This window comes from Marmota monax, unplaced genomic scaffold, assembly GCF_021218885.2.
Source record: "Marmota monax isolate L192 unplaced genomic scaffold, Marmota_monax_Labrador192_F-V1.1 WCK01_AAM20220418_F8-fsc00260, whole genome shotgun sequence".
Lineage (NCBI taxonomy): Eukaryota > Metazoa > Chordata > Mammalia > Rodentia > Sciuridae > Marmota > Marmota monax.
The window spans coordinates 681,603-700,908 of record NW_026694062.1 but is presented as its reverse complement, the minus strand read 5'-3'; the positions used below and the strand labels follow the sequence as shown (position 1 = coordinate 700,908).

Here is a 19,306-nt window from a genome sequence, read left to right as displayed (position 1 = left end):
AGGGGAAGGGGATTAGCAAGGATGGTGGAATGTGATGGTCATCATTATACAAAGTACATGTGTGAAGACTTGAATTGGGTGTCAACATACCTTATATATAGAGATATGAAAATTTGTGGTACATATGTGTATTAAGAATTGTAATGCAAAAAAGTACATGTATAATGGCATAAATTGGCATGTACATACTTTATATACAGAGATACGAAAAATTGTACTCTATGTGTGTAATAAGGATTGTGATGCATTCCACTATTGTTGTGTATTTAAAAAATAAAATAAAATCATTTTAAAAAAACTCAAAAAATTATATGCCTGAAAGGAAGTCTACCAAATTACTGAAAGACCCCTACAAGGAATATTATAGGACAGTGTAAAATGCAATTTAAAAAGACACTAGAAAATTGAGAGATTTCTTACATATAGAAACAAAAATACCATGGTTCTGGTATAAAAAAGGTAGAGATGACACAAAAATAAAGCTTCACAGATATAGTCATATGTTTCACTGACCCCATTCAAATGTAAGATTTATTTATTTATTTATTTAATTTAATTTTATTTATTTTTTTTTTAAATTTTTTATTGTGGGTTGTTCAAAACATTACAAATTTCTTGACATATCATATTCCACACTTTGATTCAAGTGGGTTATGAACTCCCACCTTCACCCCATACACAGATTGCAGAATCACATCAGTTACACATCCATTGATTTACATATTGCCATACTAGTGTCTGTTGTGCTCCGCTGCCTTTCCCATCCTCCACGCTCCCCCCTCCCCACCTCTCCCCTCCCCTCCCCTCCTCTCTCTCTACCCCCTCCACTGTATAACCCTGAGGGTCTCCTTCCATTACCTTGCAATTTCCCTTCTCTCTCCCTTTCCCTCCCACCTCTCATCCCTGTTAAATGTTAATCTTCTTCTCCTGCTCTTCGTCCCTACTCTCCTTATATCAAAGAAGACATTTGGCATTTGTTTTTTAGGGATTGGCTAGCTTCACTTAGCATAATCTTCAAATGTAAGATTTAAATGAATTAAAGACCTTGTAATTGGAGAAGAAATTTTGAAACTGCTAGAAGAGGGAAATGTTGGAAAACATCCCAACATAGTTGTATACAATGACTTTCTCAATAGGATTCCTAAATCTCATAGGATAATACCAGTGATTATTAAATGGGATGAATTAAATTAAAAATCATTTACACAACAAAATAAATTAAGATTGTGAAAACAACTTGCAGAATGGGAGAAATAATTGCCAGCATTGGCAGCAAAGTCATGGAGAAGAGCCTTCTCTTCAAAAAACTTTTGCAAACCCCTGGTTTTTGAATAACTGGTTGAAGATGCAGAGACTGTTGAACTTTGTAGTGCTCTTAAGAACATCGTGGCCTTGGGATCTGGGTTCTGCCATAGCCTCCGCTTTGGAAACAACACCAAAGCCGCCATCATCCGCCTTGGCCTCATGGAAATGATTGGTTTCGCCAGGATCTTCTGCAAGGGCCAGGTGTCCACAGCCACTTTCTTGCAGAGCTGCGGGGTGGCTGACCTGATAACCGCCTGCTATGGAGGGCGGAACTGCAGGGTGGCAGAGGCATTCTCCAGAACTAGGAAGACCATTGAAGAATTGGAGAAGGAGATGCTGAGTGGGCAGAAGCTCCAAGGACCTCAGACTTCTGCTGAAGTATACCGCATTCTCAAACAGAAAGGACTCATGGACAAGTTTCCATTGTTTACCTCCGTGTATCAGATCTACTATGAAGGCCGACCTGTCTCAGAGATGCTGTCCTGTCTCCAGAGCCATCCAGAGCACAACTACCAGGAATCACATAATGGGCTGGGGAGAGTTCTGCCTCTCCCGCCAGTTTTTTGGGTTCATGTGGAAACCAGCACTTGGCAACAAGAGATTTGCCTGATCGTGCTCCCAACACAGACATGTATGAATTGTAACAGGTTCAGTTTTTAATTAGAGAGGCAGTTGGTTAGCTAAGCTGTACAGGGCAGAAAGTGCTGCAGTTGCTATACCTGGTCATCTGGGAGTTGCCGCAGTCCGGCTGCAGCAGAAAACCCGGGGGTGACGAATAACTTGTGTACTTGATACAGCAGGAGTAGGAGCCGTTTATTGCAGGACAGGAGCAGTATTTATACATTCCACAGAGCTTATCTAATTAGCATAAACTAGATACAGCAGTCAACCAATCAGGAATCTCCACACTTAATGGCTCGCTTTTGTCACTTCTCAAACCACTCCCTCTGGCATTTTGCCAGGCGCCATCCAGACTTGTTTATGAACTCTAACAGGGAGTATAGGAACAGAGTCAGGAATGGAGTGTGGCACTCTCCACCAACCAACATGTGGGAGGTTTTAAGATAGTACTGGGCTTTTCTGGCCTTCAGCTACTTGATTGTGACAACTGTCCTGTGCAACCTTTCCTAAGGTCACAGGAAGACATCCTGCCACTGAGGTGTGTGGGGGTCAGGGTCTTGATGATTGCCACACCAGTGGTCCACAATCAGGTAATATCTGCTTCATTTTTGGAATCCAGTTTCTCAGGCCTTGCCCTGGACCCATGAGGTCAATCTCTGCTTCAGCACACCTTCTGTGTATTTCTAATGCTTACTCTAATTTGAGAACTACTACTTTCAAAAACTTACTTTATCCTGACCTGTCACACATTGTGCTCTACAGGAAGCAAGCATACTACATAGACTCCAGGGGTTGTTCCAGGAATACAGGAGTCTTGGGGAAAGCTGCATTCGTCCATTCCTCTTGAAGGGGTAAAATGTATGTTAGTGTCCAGTGAAGTTGTTTGCTTAACCCAGCAAGTCCCAAACACCTGAGGTTTAGGGAGATGTTTTAGCAAGGAAACTTGCCAAAGTTACCAAGGAACACTGTTGTAGGCTGAGGTGACTTTAAGACAGCTTCCTGCAAGAAATTAGCATAAATAGCAATCTGTGGAATTGTGAGTTCTGAACTTTTGCAGTTCAGATCAGCCATGAATCTTTTATGAAGCTTTAAGGTGACACTGTTAACTATAACCAAGTCTACTTGTCAGGCTCACTGAAACCCACGTTATGTGGAATAAGTGCTTTTAATTTTAGAATTAGAATGGAATGACTGTACTCCTTAAAATGAGTTTGGATTCAGAATACCACCCCACAGTTACCTTATATAGCATTCCATAAGTATTAAAAGAACATATGAATGTCATATATATATTCATGAATTTTTAGTTACTTTGTGAGATTTTACCCTACCCCACCCAACCCCAACCCTAGTTTGAGGAGTTATTTTTCCCTTCTTTCTTTTGTTCTTCTTTAACTGAAATGATTTTGATTTTTGTGGGAATTCTAAAAAATATCTAAAACATTTCTGGGGCCTTTTTAAGCCTCATACCCAGAAGTACATGGAAGCCCATGCAGTGCTACAAGTTTCAGCAGTTTTGGTGCTGCTGTTAAATCAATTTTGGGGTCTCCTGATAAATATTTTTTAAACTTTGTCGATATGTAACAAGGAGTTACTTTTTAAGATATAAAATGGTTGTAAGCTAACTGTGGTACCTACTAGTAGAATCATGTGCTGGGAGGAATTGGGATTTTATGTTTTCCCATCTGCCTTCACCCTCTTCTGGGTTTTGAACCTGAATGTTTTTTCTTTCCAAATCCCTTCTTACTAGAACTGGGCATTATGGCACATGCCTATCATTCCAGCAGCTTGGGAGGCTGAGGCAGGAGGGTCATGAGTTCAAAGCCAGCCTCAGCACTTAGCAAGGCCCTAAGCAACTTAGCAAGATGGTGTCTCTAAATAAAATGTATAAAAAGGACTAGGGATGTAGCTCAGTGGTTAAGTGCACCTGAGTACACTCCCTGGTTCAAAAAAAAAAAAAAAAAATCCCTTCTTACCACTCTGAATTATGCTGACTGCATCTCTCAACATACTTATAATAAATCTGCACATATGGGAAAAGGTAAATTTTATATAAGTTTATTCAATATTTATTATTCTACAGGTCATCTATTTTTGTAACCACCTGTGGTCTGTCATTTATTTTAATTCACACTTCTTACTAATGGTGGTGATAGGGAGGGAGACACCTACATTAGGAAGTTAATTTATACTATTCCAGCCAATTTGTGAACTACCCTGTTGCCTTCCTGTGGTCCACCCTGCCTGGTGTGGAACAGATGCCTGTCCTGACACCCACCCTCAGGATGGAGTGGAGCCAACTCTCTGGTTCTTTCATTTTACCCTTAACTCCAGCATAGTCCTGTGGTGTTTGCCTGCAGAGGGTGTTCTGGTGAGGTGCCAGTGTGCAAAGGGAATTTTAGTTTTTCTGCTGGTTCTGATTTTCTGCCCATTTACTTACACATGTACTATATTTGTTTACAGACTGTAGGTGGATGCAAATTTAAACCCTGGTTTAATAAACATTTAATCTTTCCAAAAATTAATCAATTAATTAATTAAAAATAGTCAAAAAGAGCCAGGGCTGGAGCTTAACAGTAGAGCGCTTGCCTTGCATGTGTGAGGCATTGAATTCCATCCTCAGCTCCACATAAAAATAAATAAACAAAATAAAGATATTATGTTTGCTCACAACTAAAAAAATATATTTAAAATTTTTCTCAAATAGTAAATGAATGGAAAATAAACTAAATAGACATTTCTCAAAAGGTGATATTCAAATGGCTAGGAATATATTTAAAATACTAAGCATCTTTAGCAATCAATAAAATGCAAATTAAAACTGTATTGAAGAAGATCAAAGATGGAAGATTAGAAGACGCACTTTATATCTCCATGAGTTCCTTGGCTCAGAAAAAAAAGCAGGGGGATACTGAGCCTCAGCAAGGTAGGTGGCAGGAAAATAAAATTCAATGTCATAAATTCACAGAGCAATAGAGATACAGAAATTCATATGCTTCAAACTAAGGACAAAAAAGAATTCATTGGAGTATAACTTTTTCAAATTAGGATAGAACATATGTATAGCAAGTCAAAATACACTCTACTATAAAGTAATATCTAAAAAACAAAAACAAAAAAATGAAATACATTGGAGTCAAACCAAGGCTTGAGTAGTCCCAGTTCACTACAAAGGGGAGGAATTACACCAACAGAAAGAAGGAAAGAAACAGTGGACAATTTAGCATGGGAAATCCTATAGAATAGAAAAAAAATCAATCTGAACTTAGCTAACAAGAGGCTGCACAGCAAGCTAGTGTTTGAAAATTGTTCCATGTTTTTCAGCAGGCAAGTGGAAAGCTTAGTCATGGAGACATTTTTCAGAAATTGTTCTTCATATTACTGCTGTGGGAACACAGAATTTCACAGCAAATATTGTCATCCTGCCCAGCAAATACTATGGCATGGCCTGCAGTTTATCTAGTCACAGTGTGAAGGAAATGGGCCCAGATAAGATTGTTCTCAGGGGATTCAAGTTAGGGGTATGAAAGACTGTGCAGGTCACTTACCTTGGATTGTGGCAACATACAAGAACAGTAGAAGAGAGCCCTGAAACTGGGCATTATTGCACTTAGAGATAAGCCTAAAAAGTTCACATTACTGGGCAGTGGAATGTGTAAGACATGTGAAAAGTTGGTTACCCCACCATATGAGTGGAGTTCTCAGGAAGTCCCTGAGATCTAGGTGCACAGTAGAGATTGACATCTGCCTAATCTTAGGAGATGCCATTAATAAATATCTGAATTTCTGATAAGAGGTAAACCCCAAACACTGTAATTTCTCTGTTCTACATAAGTCCCACCTGAGAGTTCATGGATCTAGTCTGTTTGGGAAATGATCCAGTTGACAGTAATTCCCAACCTGTCCTATGTTGGTATTGGTGAAAAGAGAAGCTAAGAGCTATTTTAAACAGCTTCAATTCCAGCTGGCAGTTTTGTGAACAACATAAAAAGAGGCATTAGTTTAGCAAACTCCCAATATTGTTCTAAGACACATGCAACCAAAAACAAAGGCAAGAAGAGCAATCTGAAATAAGCAATGAACATCCATCCTGTTGATAGATTTTACTACTTAGCAGAAATAATCTTTTTGTTTTTCATCAAAAATTTTTTTTGTCTGTCTTTTTTGAGGGTTGAGGGGTTTCTGTTTGTTTTTGCTTATCTATTTTCTCACTATAGTATTTAAATGCCTAGTCCCCTCTTTTTCTCCCTCTTTTTGTTTCTTTTATTTTTTTCTTTCTTCCTTATAGTCATCATTCACTACCTCTCTTCCACTTTCTCTTTTAGCATTTGGAATGGTCTAACATTCTTTTTTTCCTTCCTATCCTACTTTACTATCTCTCAATGAGCTGTAATTTTTAATCTTTAGAACGGTTTCCTTTATATAATTTCTGCTCCCACCATTCATTTCTGTGGTGATTAGTACTGTGAATGGTGTCATTTATGATGTTGTTCGATTTAAAGTTAGGTCTAGTTTTTGATTGATTTATAGCAGCTGCTGTTATTAATATCTGGTCCTGACAGTCCTCCTTTTTATAGTAATGAGAGTTGCAGATGGTACAGTAGATCCTAGGGTTTTTTTAAATTCTGTATACAGTTCAATGTTATCATTGTTGTTTATTTCCTCGTTTTTTTATGAGGTCCTTCATAAAAAGGACTATGCTGGGACACTTTAAGGTATTAGGGTGAAAATTCTGAGTTGTGTTTCACAACCCAACCAAGATACAGTGCACCTTGTTACACACACAAACTTACCACATTTAAACTTCAACAGTATTTAGTACATAGCATATGGAAGAGAAAAAAATCAATGTCCAGGTTACTACTAGAAATGGATTTGGGGAGTTCAAATCCCACTCATGCCATTCACTCCAACAGCAAAAACAGAAGTTCCAAGGTCATACATAACACAAAGAAATTCACAGTGTTATATCAGCTCTCCAAGAATAAATTAATTGAACATTTAATTTAATGTAGTGACAAGTGAATGGCTTCAAATGTTCAAAATAGCACTTAGAATTTCACAAGTCTGGGTTTTGAAGCAAGATATGCCAATAGCAAAGGGCTTATTACAAAAGGGATAATTATTTACCCAAATACTCCTTCATAAAAAAGGAAGAGGAATTCATCTCCACAGATACACATTTATGACCTCTGAAAGCATGATGAAACAAGGAAAACAAGTTTCCTCCTCCAGTTGTGCAATCTCCCAAGAATGAACAGATAGCAAAGGGGATGATATTACAAGCAAAAAGACCATAAAAAGTTGATTATTACAGGATTAAAGAGCTAAAGATATAAAAAAATGAAGAGAGAAAAGACTATTGAATAAAAAGAGAGAGATACTGAGAAGAATCAAATGAGAACACCTAGAAAATGAAGAACATAATAAATAAATTAAATCATAATAAATCAAATAAAAATTTAGTTCAACTCTCAGCAACAAATTAGAATACATAGAGAAAAGAACCTCAGGCCTCAAAGACAGTATATTGGAACTTGAACTTTCAGTGAATAGTAAGACAAAGAAGACCATGATCAGAATGTACAACACATTTTGATTAACATACTAACCTTAAGAGTCATTAAGGTTGAAGATGGCATAGAGCTACAGGCTAATGGCACTAAGAAACTCATCAGTAAAATGACAGAAAAAAATTTCCAACCTTGGGACTCAAAGGGATATTCGTATGTAGTTAGCATTTATAACCTCAAGTAGAGAAGATCAATAAAGAGTCTTTCCAACACAAAACAATAAAAATACTAAACATAGAGATTAAGGAATATTAAGTCATAGAAAAAATTCTGACTTTTTGGATCAGACTATTAAATCTAAGACTTGAAATAAAATAGTCCAGACTCTGAAAGTAAACAGTTGCCAATTAAGGCTGCAATGTTCAGCAAAGCTATCATTTAGAATTGAAGAAGAAATAAAAAATCTTCTATGGAAGCAACAACTAAAAAAATTCACAAATATTAAGCTGGTACCACAGAAAATAAAGAAATCCTATTGACGGAAAAAAACTTTTAAAAAATTCTAGGACTCACAAATGATCAAAGCTCATTTGAAGAATAATAACTGAATGAGATTTGGGACCAAATTAAACATTAGAAGTATATCAAACTGACAGTAATTCATAAATATTTCTCCATTATAACTGAATGTAAATGGTCTCAACTTTCCATTAAAAGACAGGCCAGTAGAACTGGGGGTTAAAAAACTATTGCAAGGTAATCAACCTATAAGCAAAGATATCCACAGGATGAAAGTTAGAAGGATTGAAAAATGTTTAGTGCAAATGGAGCACAATACATAGAAATAAGAAGAATAAGATAACAGAAATAAGCAACTGTAAGACATAGGATTTATGCCATAGGAAATTAGGTAGGATGATAAGTGTAAGATACTAAGTTAAAACCAGTTACAGATAAATTATAGTCAAGAAGTTAACATAGGCATAGATAAGGTTAATTCAGTGTAGCCATAAACAAATATATTAGCATGATCATATAACTATAGGATAAGGACATAAGGTTTAAAGATATTAGTAGTAAAATGATAGGTAAAAATGTTGGTAAGTCATAAGTTAACTGTAGTCTTAAGTAAGCATTAAATAAGTTACTAATACTGGTTGTGTAAGGCAATTGCTTTGGTAAAAGTTCTTGATCACTTATAAAGTTTCCCTCCTTGTCGCGACCCCTCGCCGGCAAGGGAAAACACGACACAGGATTCTTCTTTCAGCAGTTTATTCAGGCCTTGTTTCATGTATCATCTTCTAGTGACCCCCCCACCGAGCGCCCAAGCACAGCCTAATAAAGCCTCCTGCATACCAATCCCAAGCTGCCACGTGGATCTCTCTCATAGGGTGGTAAGGGATTGCGTGCCAACTCTCCAAAAAAGGAGTTGTTTATCACAGGCCACAGTGGAAGCCGGCGCCATCTTCTAATGGCGGCCACGGTTTATAAGAATGGCTTACCACAGTTCCCCCTTCTATTTTATAAAACAATGCAGGCGAAAGTAGAGGTCCTATCCCACTGTGCAGAAGTGGCTGCAATGTATGGTTCAGTCCTAAGGAGGGCCCTTCCCTAGACCTGGTCCCATATCAGCCGACGCCTTTTTTTGTAGGGCGGGGTGTGGACGTCAAACCCGCATGCAATAGGACATGCTTTCCTTGAGGTCTGTTGAGGGATCACTCAAGTGCAGTGCCTTGCCTCGCATCCTGCATCGTGATGACGGCGAGAAGTAGGATAACACAAGTAGCCTGGTAGTAATGACAAAATTTAAGTTGGCAACACAATCCCTAAACCCCAGAGGAAGGTAAAGAGTCTGTAGCCGAGAAGAAAGACCAGTCCTGAAACCCATCTGTGTGCAATGGTAACAAGACCTGCAGAGTGCAAGGGCTATTCAGCACTGGGAGAGAATAAGGAAGAGGACATGCCAATCCCAGTGCAATGTGAAACTAACTTGGGGTGCAATGGCCATGCCCAGAAATCACTGTTTAAGATGTGCAAGCCAGATTTGTGGAGAAATGCCATTTTCTAAGGCCGCAAGAGCCTGTACGATCATAGCCTTCTCTTGCGCATGGCGAGTTTTAAGGCGACAGAGAAGCCACAAACAAAGCACAACACTGAAGCAACACATAGCACCAAAAATGCCCACTCCCACCCATTCCTTACAAAAGGAAAAGGCAGAGGATAGCCAACGGGTGAATTGACCCAAAGTCACTGGTTCGACACGGGTGCTATTCAGAACAGCAATCTGAGTTAGTTGAGACTGGATCAAGTTTTCTGCTTCCATGGACCAGGTTCCGGATAGATATTCCCCGATGATGCCGGAGGCATTTCTGGAATCATAAAATCTGACAGAGGTTATACATAAATGTGCACGTTCATCAACACAACCCAAATGTACTAGGTCAGACAATTCCTCAACTTGAGCTTGAAGCAGATCTATCCTTTGATTAGCAGCCAGAATCCCAGATAAAATGTGCTGATTAATTCTACTTTGAGATTCAAGTATGGTGGATGTTTGTTGAATAACCTGATTAATAGTGGCAGCAGTTTGAACCTGGCTGGCCATGGCTACTCCAGCTGTAACTGCTGCAGCAGCAGATACCGCCACAGCTGTCACTATAGTTGCCGTAATTCCAAAATCTCTATGGGCTCTAATCAGTTCAACAATAGGAAAAGACTCTGGATCTGCAGTAACCGGGATCGGGACAAAAGTTGGAATTTTCATAATCACTGCCGTAGTCCAGGAGCCATTCCAACACTCAGACAAATAACAGGTAATATTAGAACAATTAAGCATCCCCTGTGATGTAACATTAGCCAAAAGAAACAGGAACGGAGATTGGAGACAGACTGCTGTGGAGGGTAATGTAGCATTAAACAATTGTGAATTGTGTGAAGTAATTTTAAGTCTCCTACCTCGCTCCGAGTCTTGGGTACTGTCAGAAACATTAAACAGCCAACTTTGGACTCCTAATATTTCCCTGGGGAAACACAAGCGCGGACTAGACTAGCCCAATCTGAGGGAGTCATGCAAAATCTAGTAAGTCCCTCCACCTGAGTGAGAGTGAAAGCGGCATCTATGCCATAAGTGCGGACAGATTCTGCCAAGGTTTTAATTATCTTAAAGTCTAAAGGCGCATGATATCTTCCCCTGTTATTGTCCTGAAATACAGGGTATGCAAGTCCCATATCTGTATTAACTGTCCTCCAAACTTGTGCATGAAAAGATCTCCCGGAACCTTGGCTCCCCCCCACATACGGGGGTGGGGCAATTGGCACCATATCTCCTTCTAGATATTCTACCTCCTCCTCCTCAGAGTTTTGTTGACCGATGTTAACTCCCTTCCCCTTCTTACAGTAGGCCTGCGTGCCCTGTGTCTCCTTTTTCTTCTTTTTCATTTTTATCTTATGTAGTTGTTGTAACAATATATCAAGGTCCTCAGAACTCTCTGAGTCGCTTGTGTTCTCAGGCGTTTTTAATTCGGTCAAGTCTGGGTAGAGCCTTCTCCTGTTTTTATCTTCAGGCTCTTTTGCCTTCTCACTACTGTTACTTTTAATACTCTCTGCCACTTCACTACATGATCCTTCAGATTTTTCCTCATGCAGTTGCTCAAGAATAGCTTGACCCTCACTCACAGCTTCCTGGCATTTACCATCTGTTATACATCCTCTAACTAACTTCCAAAGTGGTATAACGCCACCCTCTAAGGTGCCTTGCTCATGAGCGAAATCTAGATCTTTCCCTAATTTGTCCCAGCTAGGAATCGTAAGACTCCCTGAAAAAGCAAACCAAGGAGCCGCTATATCAGCTTCTCTTAAAAACATCTGCAAAGTACTCTGCTTTATCTTAAGTCCTTTTGAATGTAACAACCCATCTAGGGCCAACAAAATTGGGCTTGAAGAAGCAATGCCCATAATGTTTTTAGAACTATGAAGAAAGTGAAAGTACAAAAGTCCCCGCTCTCTTCCTTTTACAGGGGAGCGTCCCTTTTTATGAATTTCCCGCTCTCTTCCTTTTACAGGGGAGCGTCCCTTTTTTATGAATTTCCCGCTCTCTTCCTTTTACAGGGGAGCGTCCCGCTATTTGCTTGCGGATTCCCACTTTACCTGGGAACTTACCGGTGCACTACCCTGACTGCTGAAAGTTCTGGATCCTGGGTTCGAGGAATATAATTCCCCGTCCGGGCCACCAATTGTCGCGACCCCTCGCCGGCAAGGGAAAACATGACACAGGATTCTTCTTTCAGCAGTTTATTCAGGCCTTGTTTCATGTATCATCTTCTAATGACCCCCCTGCCGAGCGCCCAAGCACAGCCTAATAAAGCCTCCCGCATACCAATCCCAAGCTGCCACGTGGATCTCTCTCATAGGGTGGTAAGGGATTGCGTGCCAACTCTCCAAAAAAGGAGTTGTTTATCACAGGCCACAGTGGAAGCCGGCGCCATCTTCTAATGGCGGCCACGGTCTATAAGAATGGCTTACCACACCTCCTTGCTGGAGTAGCAAGGATGGAGTCACTATAGCTATATGAGTAAATACGTATGCCATAAGGACTCCATGTTAGGTGTTCCAGACTTCATCTTAGTTTCTTTATGTCACTGCACTTGTGAGAGGGTTGCTGTGTGACCTATTTCTGAGAAAATAAAATGATAGCTGTCTTCTGCTACATTCAAAAATATGTTGTTTTCTGTTCTTTGTACTCCACAGAATATACTGAACTCAGGACATGATGGCCTTGGTAAACTACATCCTGAGTTTGAGAACATTTGGAAGTCTACATGACTTTGAAGTAGATTCTTACCCCCACTAACCACCTGCTTGAACTCAGAATACAGTAAAGTACATCCTGGTTTGAGAACATTTGGTGTTCTACGTGACTCTGAAGTAGATTCTCACCCCCACTAACACCTGCTCAGACCCAAGATGCAGTTCTCTAAGTTGCTCAAGCTAACTACTTTTTCAGCTTCTATAATTCACTTTCTTGCTTACTGAAAAATTCTTTCTTTGATAATTTCCAAATAGGTCAATGGGTGCTGTTCTCCCACAGAGGTTCAGTCTCTGCAGGTAACGGTCCCTGGCAGGTAATTAAAACTCTAAGTTATTTTAAATTTGGACTTTGAGTGTTCTTAAGTGGCTCCCTATAACAGTATGTCCCAAATATTTGTACACCTAATTACTTAAAACTGACACTATCCAACACAAAGGTTCAGATACATCCTGGTACAATATTACTAGGATTTCAACAAAACCTAATAACCAATAGATTGTCTATCCTCATACAAACTCGATAAAAATTCTTTAGATCTAAGAAATATTAGAAGTCAAATGGACTTAACAGGCACATATAGAATATTTTATTAAACAAGAGCTGAATTCCTATGTTAGAAGAAATTCAGGCCTTAGAAAAGCAAGCAAAATCAATTCCAAAACCAGCAAAAAGAAGGAAATAATTTAGACCAGATTCAAAATTAACAAATTTGATAATAAAAATAGACCAGATAGATTCTCAGCAGAACTCTACAAGACCTGTAGAATTCAAAAATTGAATGTCTGTGCTTATCATATTATTCAACAAAATATAAAGAGGTTGGGCACTTTCAAATTTATGTAGCCAATATATTATCTAATACCAAAACCAGATTAGAATTCATCAAGAAGAGAAAATTTCAGATTGATATTTCTTAAAAATCCTTAACAGTCTTTTATAAAATAGTAGCAAATCTTATTCTATAACAAATTGTGAAGATTTTACGTCAGAATCAAATTCATTAGAGTCCAGGAATACAAGATTGGTTCAACATGTGCAAATCAATGAATACAATGTACCATATAAATAGCATTAAGGACAAAACCAGTCATCTCAGAAAAAGCCTTCTATAAAATCCAGCACACATTCAAAATGAAAACACTATGGAAACTAAGGATATAAGGAACTTAAGTCAACATTATAAAAGTTATGTATAATAAATTCAAAGCCTGCATCATTGTTAATGGGACAATGCTGAAAGCATCCCCACTAAAATATAGAATAAGAAAATGATGCCCATTCTTAATAATTAATTATAATATATGATTGAAACTCTATCCAGAACAATTAGAGAAAAATTTTTTTTAAAGATGGATAAAAATAAAGAGTAAAGAAGTAAAAATGTCACTCTTTGCAAATGAAATGACCCTATGTTTACAAGATCCCAAATGCATCACCAGAACACTCCTAGATCTAGAAAGCAAACTTAGCAACATAGCAGTGAAATCAGTTTCTCTGTTTTTGCTTGCAGCTATGATCTGTGTAAATTGGCCTCTGCAGCCATGAAAATCCATTTAAATTTTGGTAGCTAATCAAGATAGGGAATGCCTGCCACTGTTAGTTTTGAGGGTCACAGCTGGCAAAGTTGGATTTTTTTCCCCAATGACTAGCAAGTGGTATGTTGCATCTCCTCTTGGTGTCACAGTAGATTTCAACAACTCATTGCCAATTTCTTCACAGTTTCTTGTCTTGTAAATTTGAAGCATGAAATTCACACACAAGAATGAATGTAAGAGAGTAGAATTTAAGTGAGAAGAAAAGAGCTCTCTTGCAGGGAGAAAACATATGAAACTTGTCTTTCTTATTACAGTGAACTTGAGGGTCTCCAGTTCCAACCATTTTCCTGAAAAGAACATTATCTTGTCTTTATTTAAGAGTATTAATAAATAAATATTATTTATTTTATTCTGCCTTAAATAAAGACAAGATAATGTTCTTTTCATTTATTTGTTGACAAATAATGTTCTTTTCATTTATTTGTTGACAGACACCTGGTCTGGTTCTATCCCTTGACTATCTTGAGTTACAATGCTGTAAATATGATTATGTATGTATCACTATAGTACCTGGAATTTAATTTTTTAGATAAATACAAAGTCATGATATATCTCAGTCGTATGGTATTTATATTTTGATTTTTTTTCAGAAAGCTCCATACATGCACCCATAGTGGATGTACAAATTTACAAATCATATCACAGGTATTAGTATTTCCTATTACACACATCATCTTCCTCATTTTTTATTATTTGTATTTAGGATGGCTGCAATTTTAATTGGACTGAGATGAAATTTCAATGTAGTTTTAATTTGAATTTTCATTATTGCTGAAAATGTCAGACCCTTTTCACAAATTTGAAGACTATTAGAGAAGAAGTACTTTTTTTCTGCTGTTTTAGTTCATGCCCATTTTTTGAAAGGGTTGGTGTTAAGGTGTTTTTTTGTTTTGTTTTGTTTTTTGGGGGGTGGGTGGGCAGGGTTTGTTTTTGTTTGATTCCTTCTCTTTGTTCATTAGCTATCCATTGGAAGACTAGATGACAGAGATATTCTTTGATTTTGTAGGCTCTTAATTCATAGTGTTAATTTTTCATTTGCAGTGGATTAACTTTTTAGTTTGTCATCCCTTTTATTGATTCTCAAGATTATTATCTCAATCTTAAAAATCTTGATTAGGGAAATCATTTCTATGCTTCATGCTACATTTTCCTCGTACCCTCTGGCATTTGCAAAGTTTCTGTTCATATTCCTAGACCCTTGATACATTTTGAACTGACATTTCCATATGATGTGAAATAGAGATCTATTTTTATTCCTCCATAAACGGACATTCAGTTTTTGCCTAGTTGTTCAAAAGACTGCATTTCCCCAATTTGTATTTTAGACACCTTTGTCAAGAATCAGAGATTTGCTGTGTGAACCTATGTTTGTCTTCTGTTTCAATGATCTACATGTTTATTTTTAGAACAGGAATATGCACTTATTTATTACTATAACACTATAGAATAATTCAAAAATTATATATTATGATGCCCTCAGCATTGTTTTTTAAGCATGGAATTGCTTTGCCTATGCCAAGTCTTTTGCTCTTCTATGTGAATTTTAGTATTTTTCTCTAATTCTGTGAAGAACATCATTGGTATTTTTACAGAAATTGTATTGATTTTGTAAAGTGATTTTGATAATGTGGCCTTTGACATTATTAATTCTGCCTTTGCATGAACATGAAAAGTCTTTCCTTCTTTTGTTCTTCTATTTCTCTGTTCAGTGTTCTGTAATTCTTCTTGTAGAGTCTTTTGTCTCCTTGGATAGACTTAACTTAGGTCCTTTTGTTTTGTTTTATTTAAACTTTTTTTTTCTTTTCTTTTTTTTTTTTTTTCCAGAGGCAAAGCTCCTTTATTTAACACAAATTTCAGGAGGTTCCTATTGCAAACTAAAGCCACTAGTGTGATCAGTCAGATCCATTGTTCCCTGAGCACTTCACGACGTACAGTGCAGTGGGAGGCCTACTGCTACAAGTTCATATTAGGGCAGATTCAGGAGTGGTCTGCTCCAGCCTGAATTTAACTCAGGACACTCACTGTATCCTTAGATCCCCCTCAAGGTACACATCAGTGCCAGAATTCCCAAATCAGACAGGATTTTCCCCATTTTGTAATGGCCAAATTATGATTATGAAGGTAGATTATGAAGAGCTGATGTGAGAAGGGATCTGACATCTATGGCCATACCACCTTGAACAGCCGGATCTCATCTGATCTCTGAAGCTAAGCAGGGTGGAGCCCAGCTAGTACTTGGATGGGAGAAGGGACCTGACTCCACCACTGGCTGAGGAAGGTCAGGGGGATTCACTGACGGCTCTACAAGGCCTGAAAAGGCGACTGTCTCCAAAATGGCTACAGCTGAACTTGGTCACCTAGCTCAGAACCTGAAAGAAGCAGTGATATGGTGTGACCAGGAGAAAGTGTGATGATAGTGCTGTCCAGTGACACCCGGACTCTTTTTCATACTGGCTGCCTGTATTCCTAGTGCCTTTCACAATCTGGAAACATGTAAGTCATGTCCGAATACTGACTAACCCTTTTGAAAGGTGGGCATTTCCTATAGAGCAAATTATTTCTGATACTCCAAACAAATCTTCTAACAGGGAAAATCACTAGTGATAGAAGCTACTGCAACAGACTTTATGCATATATAAAGCCAAACTAAATAAATGGTCTTGAATCTGATAGTTGAAATGCATTCTCGGTCTTCACAAAGATAGAATACTGACATATCACAAACACGGATTTTTTTTTTTTAAGCTACAAAGACTATACTGATAGATATTGGCTTTTACATTTACAATAGATATACTACAGAAAATGTGTGCCTTCTTTGGATATATACATAATTGTTTCCTTTTGTGTGTATTTTCCTACTAATTTCTCTTGTACTGTATAGCTATCACTCTCACAATGAATAGATAAGCAATATGTTTTATATAAGATTGATTACCTCATTCTACCTTTAGACAGATAAATCTGGACATCAAACTATGGGCTCCAATGTAAACTTTCAGAAATGATGTTTGTTATGTTTGATGTAATAAATTATAATTCTTTCATAGTATTTAAAAACCATAGACACCACTTCTATCAGCTAACACCATGAGAGTCCCTACGGCTGTGAGTCTGTTGGAGTGTTGCTATGATTTGCTTTTTCTCCAGAGACGGAACGCTTCAGAAACTGACCAGTAGCACCAATGTATAATCTTGATCGCATGGGCCATTTCTTGACTGGGTGCAGGTAGCCATCGCCACTCAAAGCTCCCAGACCAGGATCCGCCGCAGCCTCGCAGCCTCGGCGTCCTCTTGCAGGCTGCGGGTAAGGTGCGCTATGTAAGTGGTGGCCAGCAGCAGCACGTCCAGCTTGGATAGCTTTGTGTCGGATGGTACCGACTGCAGCGTGCGCTGGAGCTCCAGGAAGGCGTGCCTCAGGGTTTGCACGCGGCTGCGCTCCCGCGCCGCGTTCGTCGCGGCCTGCCGGCCGCCTCCTGAGCGCGCTCCGATCCCAATACGCCCCGGGCTTGAGTCGAGGGTGACAGTGGCCAGGGGCCTGGGCTCAGCACTGGCGCTCTCGGGGCTGTTCACCAGACGGCCGCGGTCCATGGTGGATTCCTGCGCACAGCGCGCGCTTTCCTGAAGCCGCCTTGCGGGTCTTGGATCTGCTGGGTAAGGGGACAGGTACGTCAAGCCGGGTCTGAGTAGACAGGGCTGCGTGGGTCACTCCATCTTGTCCAGCCAAAGCCAAAGGCTGCTTTCAGCTTCTTCTGGTCACGCCTTTTATGTAGGGATCCCTGAGGCCATGAGTACGTACCTCCACCGCGACAGCCCGTGGGGCGGAGGCCTGCGCCCATGCAGGGGTAACTCTACGGGCTCTTATTTAAACTTTTTAGGCTATAGTGAATACAATTATTCCCCCTTAGTTTTTTCCACAGTGGGTTCTAATGTATAGAGAAGCCCTTGTTTTTGCATGTTGATTTATTCTATTTTGTTAAATATTTTATCATTCCTGGAAGTCTTTTGGTAGAGGCATTCAGTAAAAGTATAGAACTATATTATTTGCAAATATGGACAATTTGTTTGTTTTTTTTCAAATAGGGGTAACTTTTATTTTCTACTATCTTATTCTCTTATTTATCTTTCATTTATTTTTTTCTCTTATGTAATTGATCTGGATAAAATTTTGACATTTCAGTTGAATAAGATTGTAATAGCAGCCAATCTTGTCTTGTTTGTGAATTTAGAAGAAATTATCTCAGTGTTTCCCAATTTAAAATTACATTGACTCTCTTTTCCTTAATATATGCTTTACAATATTGAGTAAATTATTTTCATCTTTAGATTCTCCAGGGTTTTTATCATGAACCAAAGATAAAGTTGAGGAGAGGTTTTTTTCCCCCGCATCTATTGAGATAATCAAGTGATGTTTGCCTTGATTTTATTTATATGGTATATGACATTATTAATTTGCCATATTGAACTATTCTTACATTTCTAGGATAAAATCAATTTGATCATATTGTATAATATTTAATGTGTTACTGACTTTGATTTGCACATATTTTGATGAAAAATTTTGTATTGTTTTTAGTGTTTGTATACATATATAATATTTAATTTTTTAATTTGTTTTAGTTATACATGATTGTAGAATGCATTTATGCACTTTGATATGTCAGACATAGATGGGATATAATTTCTCATCTTTCTGAGTATACATGTTGCAGACTCATGTTGATCATGCAGTCACATATACATATATACAATAATAATGTCCGTTTCATTCTACTATCTTTCCTATCCCCACAACCCCTTCTTTTCCCTCCTATCACTTCCCTCTACCTAATCTAAGGTAATGCTAATTCTTCCCTAGTGCTCCCCAACTTATTGTAAATTAGCATCATCATATTAGAGAAAACATTTAGTCTTTGGTTTTGTGGGATTAGCTTATTTCACTTAGTATGATATTCTCCAACCATTTATCAGCAAATGACATAATTTTAATCTTCTTTAAAGCTGAGTAATATTCCATCAAGTATATATGCCACATTTTCTTTATCCATTCATCTATTGAGGGACACCTAAGTTAGTTCCATAGTGTAGCTATTGTGAATTGAGCTGCTATAAACATTGATGTGGCTATGTCACTATAGTATGGGATAACTGGTCAAATGGTGGTTTCATTCACAATTTTCTGAGGAATCTCTATACTGCTTTCTATAGTGGTTGCACCAATTTGCAGTCCCACCAGCAACTTATATGAGAGTAACTTTTTCACCACATCCTCACCAACATTTATTGTTGCCTGTATTCTTGATGATTGCCACTCTGACAGGAGTAAGATGAAGTCTTAGAGTAGTTTTGATTTTCATTTCTCTAATTGTTAGAAATGTTGAACACTTTTTCATGTTTGTTGATCAATTGTATTTCTTCTTCTGTGAAGTGTCTATTCAGTTCATTAGCCCATTTATTTATTGGGT

At 38.3% G+C, this 19,306-nt stretch overlaps 2 pseudogenes; one reads left to right on the top strand and one right to left on the bottom strand.

Moving 5' to 3' along the window:
- The first annotated feature begins 1,244 nt into the window (after window positions 1-1,244).
- LOC124106585 (glycerol-3-phosphate dehydrogenase 1-like protein) lies at window positions 1,245-1,965 on the top strand (annotated as a pseudogene).
- Window positions 1,966-15,704: 13,739 nt separating this feature from the next.
- Window positions 15,705-17,432, bottom strand: LOC124106567 (transcription factor 24-like; annotated as a pseudogene).
- Between the last annotated feature and the right edge of the window lie 1,874 nt (window positions 17,433-19,306).